We start from the raw sequence: 14,049 nt of genomic DNA on the forward strand, positions 1-14,049 counted from the left end.
ACCAGCAACGCTTGAGTCAGCTTTGTGTGAAGCCGCCATTTTGATTCAATCAATGGCGTCCCCCTGCACACATTCAGGGACCTGGTCGTGTCTAAAGGTTAAACGGATTGTAGGACAAGATGCAGAAAGGAAAAGGAAAAAAGTTCCGCCGGACCATGGGACTTTCGGCGCAGCATTGTAGGATGGCCACACCAGTGCGGCAACTTGCTAGACACCACCTCGGTGCCATCCAGATCTCGGCGCGTTGTGCTTCCTTCGGCCTACTGTAGCCACAAGTGCGGACGCAACTCAGCTGGATAGGGAGATAAACACCAAGGGGCGCCCCACTGCAGCCGAGGAGCCTCCATCTTGGGGGCGACGCACAGCATCACATTGCTTTCTCAAACAGCCCCCACTGACTGACGCGACCTCACAGGCCAATGGGGCGCCCCACGCCGAATTTCGGCGCAGCATTGTAGGATGGCCACACCAGTGCGGCAATTTGCTGGACACCACCTCGGTGCCATCCGGATCTTGGCGCGTTGTGCTGCCTTCGGCCTATTCGCACATCGGTCCGCTACTGACGCCGCCTCACGTGCCAACGGATTTTCTACGCTTTTTATAGCAGCGCGTAACGTAAGCATAACAGGTCATGTGACTTCTTTATAAAACTTTTCATTGGTTCATTTTACTTTTGGTTTCCTAATGATGGAAGGCTTGATCATATGACCTAAAAATATCACTTTTCATTGGATTAAAACATTTTTTTTCCCCAAACGATGAAAGCCCCACCTTATTTCTAGATGTTTCAGACTAAAGCTGGCGTCAGCCTGAGAGCACCACCATCTCGTGGCTCCGTCGTGGTCATTCCGCGAGCAATCATAGCAGCCGCTCCCCACCGGAAGCCTGCAGGAGTCGGGAGCCCCCAAGACTTTTGTAAAATCTTCAAGGCTCAGGGGACGTCCGAGTTCCAAGGTGTCCCAGGGCCATGTTAGAGGACCAGGCCCAAATCCGAAGAGCCGTCCGCCATTTTAAGAGTCCTGTGGCAGCCGCCTATCGCTGCTTCGCGAGAGTGGGCGCAACTCAACTACATGGTGAGCGAGACGCTGTAGCCGCAAGAGCGGGCGATAAACAGCTGAATGGCGGATGAGGCACAGTGTAGCAAAAGCGGGCGGAATGGCAACTGAAACGGTAAAGGGGCGCCCCAGTACAGCCGACGAGCCTCCACCTGGGGAGACCCGTTCACGCCGCCTCCCCCCCCGGGGCGCCGTTTTTCGGAGCAGCATTGTAGGATGCCAAAACCAGTGCGACAACTTACTGGACATCACCTGGGTGCCATCCACTTCTCAGCGCGTTCTGCTTTGATGTACAAAGAGGCATCCCTGGAATCTTCCGCTTCAGGCTCGGTCCCACACACCCTCACAGTGAGAATCCCCTCCCCAAGCACAATACAGGATGGTTATCAGATAGTAGGAACGTGTGTGGTGTGACAGATCTACTGTAACTCCTTTGAAGAGGGGTGATTCTCTACAGCTGGGGCCATAAACTACATCTGCAGGGCTAGGTGATAGCCTGGGACCGGCCTAAACAATCGGACACAGAGGAAGAAGAGTGTCAGAGGGTGCGGTAGTGAATAGGGTGAAAGGGTGGTGTCGGGCGGGCACAGGGTGTGATTCTCAGGGAAGAGCAGCGCACATGGGAGGAGGTTTCTGGCCCATGCATGAGAGAGAGAGCGGGGGTGACCAGTGCATGGGGGAGATGCTTGCGAGGGTGAGGAGCCATGCTGAGGATCGGCGGCGTGCAGAGAGTGGGTCTGGTCAAGGCATCTAAAATGGCTGCCGTGCTCAACAAAAGTGTGGCATTGCAAAAAAGACAAGATGGCGCAGACAATGTTTATCAATAAGGATTAATTTATAACAATTATTTAAAACAAAATATTTACTCGCAGTGACAAAATGGCGGTCAACAGTTCCTGATTTCCATCGAATCGAACAGTCACGCAACAAAAAAAAAAACGCTCACGCACAGCCGCTGGAAGACATGTATCAACATATATGAGCCTCCTCAGCCACCCTCAGAAAACAAAAGGGGTCAGGATACGTCTCCCGTACCCCCTTATACCTAGTAATTTAATGAAATCGAAACACAACATGGCGAATTCACGTTTCGCTACCAGTTTGCGAACCGAGAAGCGCTTCTACAGCGAAAAATCAAATTTTTATTATTTGCCCCACGGGACCCTTTAATAACCCCAACATCATTCCTAGGGGGTCAAGAGAGGTCTACCTAGCCCCCTTTCATTAAATTCCCCCTTTGTTTTTCTCCTCCTCTTGTCTCTCGATCCTACCGACAGACAAGATGGCAGCCGCACCGGACTGTTTAGAATGTTGACAGACACCGGAGAGCCAATCAGCTTCGCTACGCAAAGCTCCGTTACGCGAAAAGTACGCGATCTGGAGCGCTATCTGAGACGCTGTCACAGATATACCTGTTTTTTAAACGTTAATTTCTCAAAATCCACTGGAGCACATATATTGAGACCCAGCAAAGGCACATCGGGCTAACAGTCCCTATAATTTTGCCAAGTTTCGTGCAAATCCATTCAGCCGTTAATTTGCGAACCGAGAAGCGCTTCTACCGTGAAAAATCAATTTTTTTTAATTTTCCCCACGGAACCCTTTAATAACCCCAACATCATTCCTAGGGGGTCAAGAGGGGTCTACCTTGCCCCCTTTCATTAAATTCCCCCTTCGTTTTTCACCTCTTCTTGTCTCTCGATCCTACCGAGAGACAAGATGGCGGCCGCTCCGGACTGTTTAGAATGTTGACAGACACCGGAGAGCCAATCAGCATCGCTTCGCAAAGCTCCGTGACGCGAAAAGTACGCGATCTGGAGCGCTATCTGGGACGCTGTCACAGATATATAAATTTTTTAAAACGTTAATTTCTCAAAATCCACTGGAGCACATATATTGAGACCCAGCAAAGGCACATCGGGCTAACAGTCCCTACAATTTTGCCAAGTTTCGTGCAAATCCATTCAGCCGTTCGAGCTAAAAGTGAGGCCAAACGCCCTATGGAAATTAACATGGGAAAAACGCGTTTTTCCCATTTTTTCTCGGCCCCCCCTTGACGAACCCCCCCCCCAGGGGCTGCTCAGAAACAAAATGTGCCATTTTCCTGAAAATTTAAGCCGATTCCGTCCACAAACGCCAAAGGTTTTAGACATAGAATTTTCAAAAGTTCCATAGAGAAAAAATCCTAACTATATATACCTACTGGCGACCGCCAGTAGGTAATATATATATTATATATAAATATATATATATATATATATATATATATATATATATATATATATATATATATTACCTACTGGCTGTCGCCAGTACGTAGTTATAGTTAGGATTACTTTCGATAGGAAATCGCACCATTCTATTGTGAATAACTTTGGCGCCAGTTGAGGAATCTGCCTGAAAATTTCCTCAAATTTGCCTCGCATCGCTCCGGTCCTTCCCTCAAAGGTTGGGGGAGATTCGTCAAGCGGGGGCCGAGATAAAAGGGGGGTCCCAAAACGTGTTTTCCCCATGTTAATTTCCATAGGGCGGTCGACTTCACTTTTAGCCCGAACGGCTGAATGGATTTCCACCAAACTTGGCAAAATTGTAGGGACTGGTAGCCCGATGTGCCTTTGCTATGTCTCAAGATATGTGCTCCAGTGGATTTTGAGTAATTTAGGTTAAAAAAAATATATATATCTATAGGCGCGCCCCCGGTACGTGCATTTTTTACAGCACTGGTGCGTCACAAAAAGTGACACACCGGTGGCGTAAAAGTGATGCAAGGCCTCATAATTGAGGCCTTCAGTCTTCTAGTCATGCGTCATATTAAATATATGACGTATTATGTCGCAAGTACTTACAAATACGTCAGTATTTCAGATGTATCTGTAAGCGCAAAAGTGATGTATTGCTGTAGTGTGTCACAAAAATGATGCAACTCCAGCAATGCATCCTTTCACATGGGGCCAGGCCCATGTGAAAGGGCCTGCATCAGTCTTACGCCTGCTGTGAAACAGGCGCAAGATTTGGACGCAACAGCGTCATAAAAGTGACGCAGAGATATTTCATAGATTTCACTGCGCCACCCCTACGACCCTTTCTTGCGTCAATTCGTCCCTTTTGTATACATTACACCTGACGTAGGTATAATGTGGCGCAGGGGTTTACAAAGTGGCGCATCTACCTAGATGCGTCACTTTGTAAATATGATTGAATAAGGTGCATTTTTTACAGCACTGGTGCGTCATAAAAAGTGACGCACCGGTGGCGTAAAAGTGACGCATGGCCTCATAAATGAGGCCTTCAGTCTTCTAGTCATGCGTCATATTAAATATATGACGTATTATGTCGCAAGTACTTACAGATACGTCAGTATTTCAGATGTATCTGTAAGCGCAAAAGTGATGTATTGCTGGAGTATGTCACAAAAATGATGCAACTCCAGCAATGCATCCTTTCACATGGGGCCAGGCCCATGTGAAAGGGCCTGCATCAGTCTTATGCCTGCTGTGAAACAGGCGCAAGATTTGGACGCAACAGCGTCATAAAAGTGATGCAGAGATATCTCATAGATTTCACTGTGTCACCTCTACGACCCTTTCTTGCGTCAATACGTCCCTTTTGCATACATTACACCTGACGTTGGTATAATGTGGCGCAGGGGTTTACAAAGTGACGCATTGTGACGACCGGATTCTCAGACCAGATAGAATCAGCTCACCAGAGCACCACCAACCCAGCCGAAACGTAATCACCTCCCTCCTCAGGACCCATCTATCCAGGCACCTGGGTACCTACCTGAGGATGGAGAACTCGCAATATACAAGCTCATATCATCAGAAACACCACTAAATCTATAGGGATTACTAGGAATACTCACTGATTACTAAGGACGTCCATGCCCTACACCACACTCACACAATATAGTCTCGCGACCACATGGGCCCAGACTAATCTACCCTGGGGCAGTTCTGATTATATACCATTACACACTGGCCACAACCAGTGCTCACTCAAGCCACAATCTGGTGGGTATACGTACCAGTATCCTCCCTGGTACTCTCTTTTATCTAACAAGCCACAATCCTGTGGGTATAAACACCAGTGTCCCCCCTGGTGCTCGCTTAACAAGCCACAATCCTGTGGGTATAAACACCAGTGTCCCCCCCTGGTGCTCGCTTAACAAGCCACAATCTTGTGGGTATACACACTGACTACAATCAGTGCTCTCATTAACACCGCATCCCAACGACAATCACTTTCCTATGAATACCTTCAGCTCTCTCTCTCTATGTTGGGAAGTTTCTCTCACTATTCACTAGAGGATCACTACTACAATATTATGAATAAAGGCCGAATTACTTAGTGTACAACTTATTCTCTTAGCTCAAGGGCTCCTCTCTCCCTAATTATTCAGTGGTCACTTACCTGATCGGGGGTCGCTTCCGTTCGTGCACTGACACCTGACTAGAAGAAAAGGTTACCTTCACTGTATAAGAATAAGGCATACACTGGTTCACTAAGAACTGGGGTATCTTTATTAACAACAACAATATAATACTGCACTATAACACATAGCCTGAAAAGTAAAATGGGAATAGACACATACACAGATCTGCGGGGTCTCTGTAAAGCTTTATTACTATACCACATCCACATGTAACTAACAGGGACTGTAAATAGACTGCACACCGCTGAAAGGAAAAGGATTAGCAACACAATAGGGACAAGGTTAATGTTTAAAGATAAAGGACAAATATCACCTAATGAGTATGAAGTCTTGCTCTAGCTGTCATCTGGGTTCCTCTCTCGTCTGTGCCTTAGCTCGTCTCAGATCCTCCCCTGCACTCTTGGACACGCATCTGCGCTGATCACTCTGCACTGGATTCCTCTCCCCCACAAACTCTCTCCACCTTCCAACTTCAGCCTAATAGTTTCTGCCGCTCTGAAAACCGTTCATTCCACTAGCTTCTTCACTCTGTCTGTTTATCTCAGTTCCAATGTCCAATTCACTCCAGCTGCTCCCACAGACTAATCCACAATATAACTTCAGTCTCTTCCAAAAGGCATCACTTCAGACTCCAGCTGATCACAACTCCTTCTGATAAGTAACTGCTTCTGACTGCTTCCTTCAGTTCCAAACATTATCTCACTTCTCTCTGCTCAAAACACCATCTGCTCACAACTGCTTCTGGTTTCTCTCTCTGGTTCCAGCTCACTGACTGTCTGTCTGTCTTCTCTCTGTTCCAAGTATCTTCTTCTTTCTCTGACTCCAACTGTCTCACAGACAAACTAACTAACTGACTTCTCTCTGTTCCAAGCATCCACTGTCTCTTCTCCTCTGCTCCAACTCCTTCTGATTCCAACTCCATTCCTTCTCCTTCTCTGCTCCTTCTGATTCTGCAACTCAACTCAACTTCACTCCTTCTGATTCTCCACTCCTTCTGCAACTAACTGACTCCGCCTCTGCACTTCAAATATGGAATGCTCTCTCCTCATGGAAAGTTCCAGCCATCAGCCTGCCGCCCATCAGATCTCTGCACCACTCCGCGTCAAGGACACAAACCCAGCCGGCCGGCCTTTTGTGGTGTCTTCGACACAAAGAATAATACAGCCTACCGATAAGGGCTGGCCCAGACCGGTTCTCTCCAAGTGAACAACACCTCATAACTAAAACATTACCTTTACCCTGCAAGCATCTCAGTCTGCAGGGACAGAAAACAAAATGGAGTCTCTCTAGTTCTGGGCCTTGTAGGCCTGAGAAGGATAAAATAACACTTAGCTCTGTCAGAGTACCTACACAAACCATACCAATATGTAATATAAAGTCAGGACTACAGGATCCACCCTCTACTATAGGTAGGATGATGAAAGGACACATAATTATGTCAAAGCCAATAGGCAATAGATGTATTAGAGTCAAGAATAAGGGATCTATCATCATATTAAGCAGCTATCCTCTAGCTTACGCTTCTAGGTCTGGAAAAAGGCCTTGAAAGGACCAACACAAGGCAAGAATAGAGATTCAAGATGGTAGCAAGCTTAAAGTCACCATCACTCAGAAATAGAGCCAAAAACCATGTCAGCACACGCATCTACCTAGATGCGTCACTTTGTAAATATGACTCAATAAGGTGCATTTTTAACAGCACTGGTGCATCACAAAAAGTGACGTACCGGTGGCGTAAAAGTGACACATGGCCTCATAACTGAGGCCTTCAGTCTTCTACTCATGGGTCATATTAAATATATGACGTATTATGTCGCAAGTACTTACAGATATGTCAGTATTTCAGACGTATCTGTAAGCGCAAAAGTGATGCATTGCTGGATGGTGTCTCAAAAATGATGCAACTCCAGCAATGCATCCGTTCACATGGGGCCAGGCCCATGTGAAAGGGCCTGCATCAGTCTTACGCCTGCTGTGAAACAGGCTCAAGATTTGGAAGCAACAGCGTCATAAAAGTGACGAGGTTATAACTCATAGATTTCACTGCGTCACCTCTACGACCCTTTCTTGCGTCAATACGTCTCTTTTGCATACATTACACCTGACGTAGGTATAATGTGGCGCAGGGTTTACAAAGTGACGCATCTACCTAGATGCGTCACTTTGTAAATATAACTGAATAAGGTGCATTTTTTACAGCACTGGTGCGTCACAAAAAGTGACGCACCGGTGGCGTAAAAGTGACGCATGGCCTCATAAATGAGGCCTTCAGTCTTCTAGTCATGCATCATATTAAATATATGACGTATTATGTCGCAAGTACTTACAGATACGTCAGTATTTCAGACATATCTGTAAGCGCAAAAGTGATGCATTGCTGGAGTGTGTCACAAAAATGATGCAACTCCAGCAATGCATCTTTTCTTACCCTTCCACACCCCCGTTCCTTTTCTACATTTTCTTTGAATATCCACATTCCCCATGTTCACTCTCCTTCTCCTTACTTTCCTTCCCAACACTCACCTTCTTTCAGTCCCCCTACTTCACTTCCTTTCTCCTCTCATACCTTTCTGTTCTTTCTTACTCATTTTCCTTTCCTTTATCAATGCACTCCACTCCACTTACTCTTTTTCATTTTTTTTAAGATTATAGCTCTTTGATGAGAATTGGAGGTTGTTCTGAAAAGAACGTTTTTTTTCTTCTTTTTTCTCTTTTTAGAACAAAAACAAAAACAGGGAATGGAAACTGCTCAACAGGAGCAAAAAATAAATAAAAAATTAGGGCTGGGAACGGCAGCGATGGTTCTCCAATGCTCGAAACATGAGCAGAACACTTTGCTCCCCATAGCAAAGTAGATGATCACAGTCTCTGCATTTAAGGACGCCTTTGTTAAATACAGGCTGAATGTTCGGAACCAGCTCTTGTGATCTCCCCCTCACCGATGTTGTTGGTCCTCCGGTTGATGTAGAGGCCCCATCACTGGGAACCTCTTGTGCCAGAGCCCTGACACTTTCCCGGGCAAAATTCTGGGGGTGCCTCCTCTCCACATGGCGAATCATTGTGGAGTTCCCAAAATAATACTTTTTAGTGGGGTCACCCCATGACAGGACTGTGTGACAGATCCTGCACTTACTTTTGGAGCATTTACCTTTTTCTGGTCATCAGGTATGGAAAAAAAATTCCAGATGAAATGTTCTTTGACTTTTGGCTGAGGAGGCTCTTCATCGATGAATTCATTGGAGTCATCTTCACTGCTGGATGGTCTGGGAGCCATGATAATCCAAGATATCCAACAAAGAACCAAGAGCAAAAAGACAGGTCTTTCAGTCACAAAAGTGAAAGAAGAAGTGAAGGAAATGGGTGGGGATTTCATTCTTTGTAAAAAAAAACTGTTAGCAACCAATGAAAAGTGTTATTTTAAGGTCACATGACTTGACGCGCTTACGCTGCGCGCACCAAAGCGCTTCCGGGGGCGCTAACGCGGCGCGAACGTAGGCGCTTCCGGGGGTGCATACGTGGCATGAACGAAGGCGCTTCTGGGGGCGCTTACGCGGAGCGCCTAAGTGAAGTTTTGATAGTTTCACGGAAATGCAAAATCATTTTCATTTCCTTATTCAAAAATACTGCTTTTATATGTATGGTACTAAATGTCTTGCGTTATTATTTACTTTTCATTCATGTTTTTTTTCACAAACGCAAGTAGCACTCTGTGTGCGCTTTCCAGAGCGCCCCAGGAAAAAATGATAAAGAAAAATAAAAAATAAAAATATTATTATAAAAAATAAAAAAATAATTATTAATACTTACACATAACAGCAAATTAAAAAAAATTGTAGGTTAGAAACTCGATATAGAAAGGAATTAGCTTTTAAAAAACCATTGAAATTCAGTGAAAAAAACTGAGGTTTCACAATAGTTAAAGTTAGGAATTAGCATTTAAAAACCTTTGAAATTCACTGAAAAAAACATAGGTTTCCCACCAGTTATAGTTAGGAATTAGCATTTAAAAAAACTATTAAATTCACTGAAAAAGTCATAGGTTTCACACCAGTTATAGTTAGCTGGAAATTTTACTGACATAAAACCATTGAAATTCCCACGTTATAGTTAGTTGGACTCACTATAACTTGCACGCCTGCAATGCACTTCTGATGACGACACATATTACATCACTCATGACATGGTCATTGACATCACTCATGACACCATCCTTGTGACAGAGTGACAGACCTCCTTTCAGTGTAATGTAATCCTTGAAACAAATATTCAAAAATAGAAACTAAAATTTTCATAAAAATGGAGATACCCATACCAGTTAAGACACCAAATTCAGTAATTCAACCAACTATATACACATCCACTCATTCACCAACAGTTCTATATAGTCACTCATATATATACTCACTCATCATATGTAGTGATACACCTATACATCCTGTTACACACTGACAGTCATCCAAAAGTAACTCGCACACATACTCACACATGAAAATAAACTATTGAACATCCATTTATTTGCATATACAGCTATACACCCACTACCACGTTACTTCTATTTAAACAGGAACTCTTACAATCTCTCACTCTCACATATACTCACTTATATACATCAATACTCACATATACTAGATTAAAACAAATGTAGTTACTGATAAAGACACTAGTGAGACAGTCATCCACTCACTAATACACACATATACACACTCATCCACCCATACAGTCCTGCACATATGCTGTCTTCAAAACACATACAGTGAGTCAGTCATTGATGCATCTATGTGCTAAGTATTACCCCCACCAAACCATACAGACACTCATACTAATACTAAAAATAACATCTAATAACCCATATACACACACACATGTAACTACTCACCAACCTATGCAGCCACTTATACACAAAGTGAAACACTGATACATGTATTTAAATGTTTAAACATTACTCGCTAATATATTTATTCACTAAGATACACTTAATAAGCCAGTTAACCAATCAATTTTTTTTTAAAACATCCATTTAGACACTTACTTAAACATTTATTCTTACATCGACCTTTTTCATATACATACAGAAAGCATATTTATTTTTCAGAAAGACACACATTCACTAGGTGGTGTCATCAGTGATGTCATGAGTGATGTCACTGACCATGTCATGAGTGATGTAATATGTGACGTCATCAGCAGTGCATTGCAGACGCGCAAGTTATAGTGAGTCCAACTAACTATAACGTGGGAATTTCAACGGTTTTATGTCAGTAAAATATCCAGCTAACTATAACTGGTGTGAAACCTATGGTTTTTTCAGTGAATTTAGTAGGTTTTTTAAATGCTAATTCCTAACTATAACTGGTGTGAAACCTATGTTTTTTTCAGTGAATATATATATATATATATATATATATATATATATATATATATATATATATATATATATATATATATATATAAATGTAATGAAGTAAATAAAGGTTACAGCTTAGGTATAGTTACAAAAACGTATTATCCATATACAAAACAAGTTTAAGCTACACAACTTTAAAAATTCCAAAGTTATAGTTACAACTTTCATTTAAAATGTATCTACCATCTTCAAATTGTTAGAATTAGAAGACTTCATTAGACACTCTTTTGAGCTCACTAAACAGGTAACACTAACTATATTTCGCCACTCTGTCATGAACTGTGTTGTGACAAAGATTGTCATTGGAGAAGTTACGTGCTGTTATGATTTCACATGCTATAAATGATGTAGTATGCAAGGGTATAAACAGTGTATGGAAAAGGAATCAGTTATAGTTTATGTAGTGTGGCAAGTAAGTTGTCAAGACTTTGTTAGAGGTGCATGACTTATATTAATTTAAAGATGGTGCGTCAATTATACATTGGCATTATAATTATACCTTTGCAATTTTCAATGTTTCTGTATTTTAAGTTGGGTTTGTATAGTAATAACACAAAAGGTATTTCTAATTATAAGTTATCTTTATTTACTTTAAACATAATTTTTGTTTTCAAATAACATAAAACATTAGCTGGTAGAACATAGTACATGAGAAGCAAACATGGCCCATGCACTGTGATAGAACAGAGTAAACAGATTAAAGGTGTCATTGTGACTAGGCCTGGGAAGGGCTCACTGAGTTTCACTCAGCGGAATTCCGTGGAATCACTAAACAACACTGAAAAATTCAGCAGAGTTTCGCGAGTAGGTTGAGTATTGCTTGCTTGGCCACTGTAACTACTGCACAACACAATTTTGAAAACACACTCCCTCCCCATACCTCTGACACAATCTTGGACTGCCCTTCTTAATTGCCAGGCTTGTAGGAGGCACATCGTAATTCAAAACTAATGGTGTTATCCATCATGGTGCTTTTCCCCTGTAATGATTTTTCCATGTAGTCCTACAGTATCCAGTGCCATTCCAGACAACTATAACACCCCGACTGGGCAGATGTGCCCAAAAATAAATGCTTCCTCCACTGAGGCAAACCACGCAAACATCACACAGCCACCATGTGGTGCTGTTAATCTGAGGCAGTGGGAGGCCGCCATGTGGGCAATGCAAAAACCAAAATCGTCATGACTGAGTTAGCTGATCACCCTCCCGGCCATTCCCCTCTTCCTCCGCCCTCCAACCCCCAATATCAGCACACACCCACCTACAAAAGATAGATAACAGGAATGACTGCAGCAGCATTAAGGAAAATGTCTTTCTTGATCCATCTCTGAGACAGGTAAACAGACAGCCCCCTCCCTCTCACTTTTCCCAGCATGGAGCGGATCGGGCATGTCACGACCAGGTTGATGACATCAGACTTTATGGGGGCAACCAAACAGACAATGCCATCAGTGTAGAGGTCCTGCTGCAGCAGCATGGCATCTGCGTGTCCTCACATGTGTGCCGCTAGTTTTTGGGACTGGAGGCTAGTGCTCCAGCTTTTGTTATGTGCTGAAGCTTGCCAGTATCTCCTGTCATTATATCAACACTTTTCTGAGACTGCAGCCAGTAAAAGTAGGGAGGAAAAAGTGAGCAATATCGGATGTGGCAGTACATTCCGTTCCACAGTGGTTACTGAGTTTTTGGCAAACTCCGCTCTCCATGCAACTCCATGAACTCCACAGATGGAGCAGAGTCCACCGCTCACTGCTAATTGTAACATGTAAACTCCAAGTGCATAACAAATTATAACATGCCATTTGTCCTCTTCAGCTAGCAACTAACAAACTTCATCACTCAACTTCCCCATCCCCAGTTACCCCATGCCAAGCTGTCATATATTGAGTTCCATAAAGTCCAGTAAGATCTATTTTAAACAGAATTCCTTAAAGACCTATAAGACCTATAAGATCTTGAGTGCTCTCCACTAGTTTTCAATCCCATTCCATGAAAGGGTAGTTATTTCAATCCTCTGAATCCTCCACTGAAAGAAGGGAGCTGTTTTTTGTGTCAACAGCTGGGGCCAATAGGCCATCTACCAGATTTGTTTCTATTCTCTAGCCATAGCAATTGTTCTGTGTGCTTTCTTTAATTCCCAAAACAATACAGCACTCTCTCTAGATCTGCCCATTTAACCAGTTGCTCAATCCAGTTAATCAAGGTCCCCCTGCACCTTTCCAAAGCATTGTCAATTAACATTTTGCTAGAATCAATGCAAGGTCAGTAAATTTAGTGGTGGTTTTGAACTTCTTTGGATGTGGGTATCCCCAAAGCAGGCAACATAGGGGTATTCAAGGAATCATCCGTATGGTGATTCCATTAACGCTTCCCAGAACCATGCTAATGAGGGAGAGGACCATACCATATGGAACATTTCGGCCCCAAATTCCCCACACCTTTCACTTGTCGCAGTAGCTGTTGCATAGAACTGTTTAATCCTATCAGGTGTTAGGTACGCTCTGTGCAGAAAATAAAAATGTATTAATTTTAGCCTGTCATTAGAATCTTCTCCCAGTCCATATCAGTAATCTGTAGTTCACGATCCATCTCCATTTCACTTTCAAGTCTGTGAAAGTAGTAAGAATGTTGGCACATATGCATTGATATAGGAATGTGACCGTTTTAAAGTGACCCATTGTTGTATTTAACAGCTGACAAATTGGGGCACTGTGGGTTCAGAGTCTCCATTTTCCCATTCAATCCTAACTGTGGCTACCACCACCCGCTGCAACAAGAATTAGCCACAGGGAATTCCAAATTCTTTCACTAAGTCCTCAATTCTGAGCAATTGTCCATACCAATAAAGGTCTCCTATACAGTTTATCCTAAACTCAGTTCAGCCTGATATCCCCCAACACTCCTTCAAGGGCCACTATTTTCAACCACTTTATTGGCAGGTCAGGGGAGTAAGGCACTTTGACATAGGTTTGTTAAAGGCAACATTGCCAGCTCTGCTGGTTCACCAGAAGCGCCTGGGAGACAGCATTTAGTCTCCACCGGTGAAGCAAGAGGATCTGTGATATGTCCTGCAAGACAGGAGGTGAGCTTATGACACCCTCTTCAGGGTTCATCCTACAATAAATTAACTAGTTGAACCATTGCAGCTGTGGCACAAA

The sequence above is a fragment of the Lissotriton vulgaris genome, chromosome 1_1 (genome assembly GCF_964263255.1).
Source record: "Lissotriton vulgaris chromosome 1_1, aLisVul1.2, whole genome shotgun sequence".
In the NCBI taxonomy this organism is placed as follows: Eukaryota; Metazoa; Chordata; class Amphibia; order Caudata; family Salamandridae; genus Lissotriton; species Lissotriton vulgaris.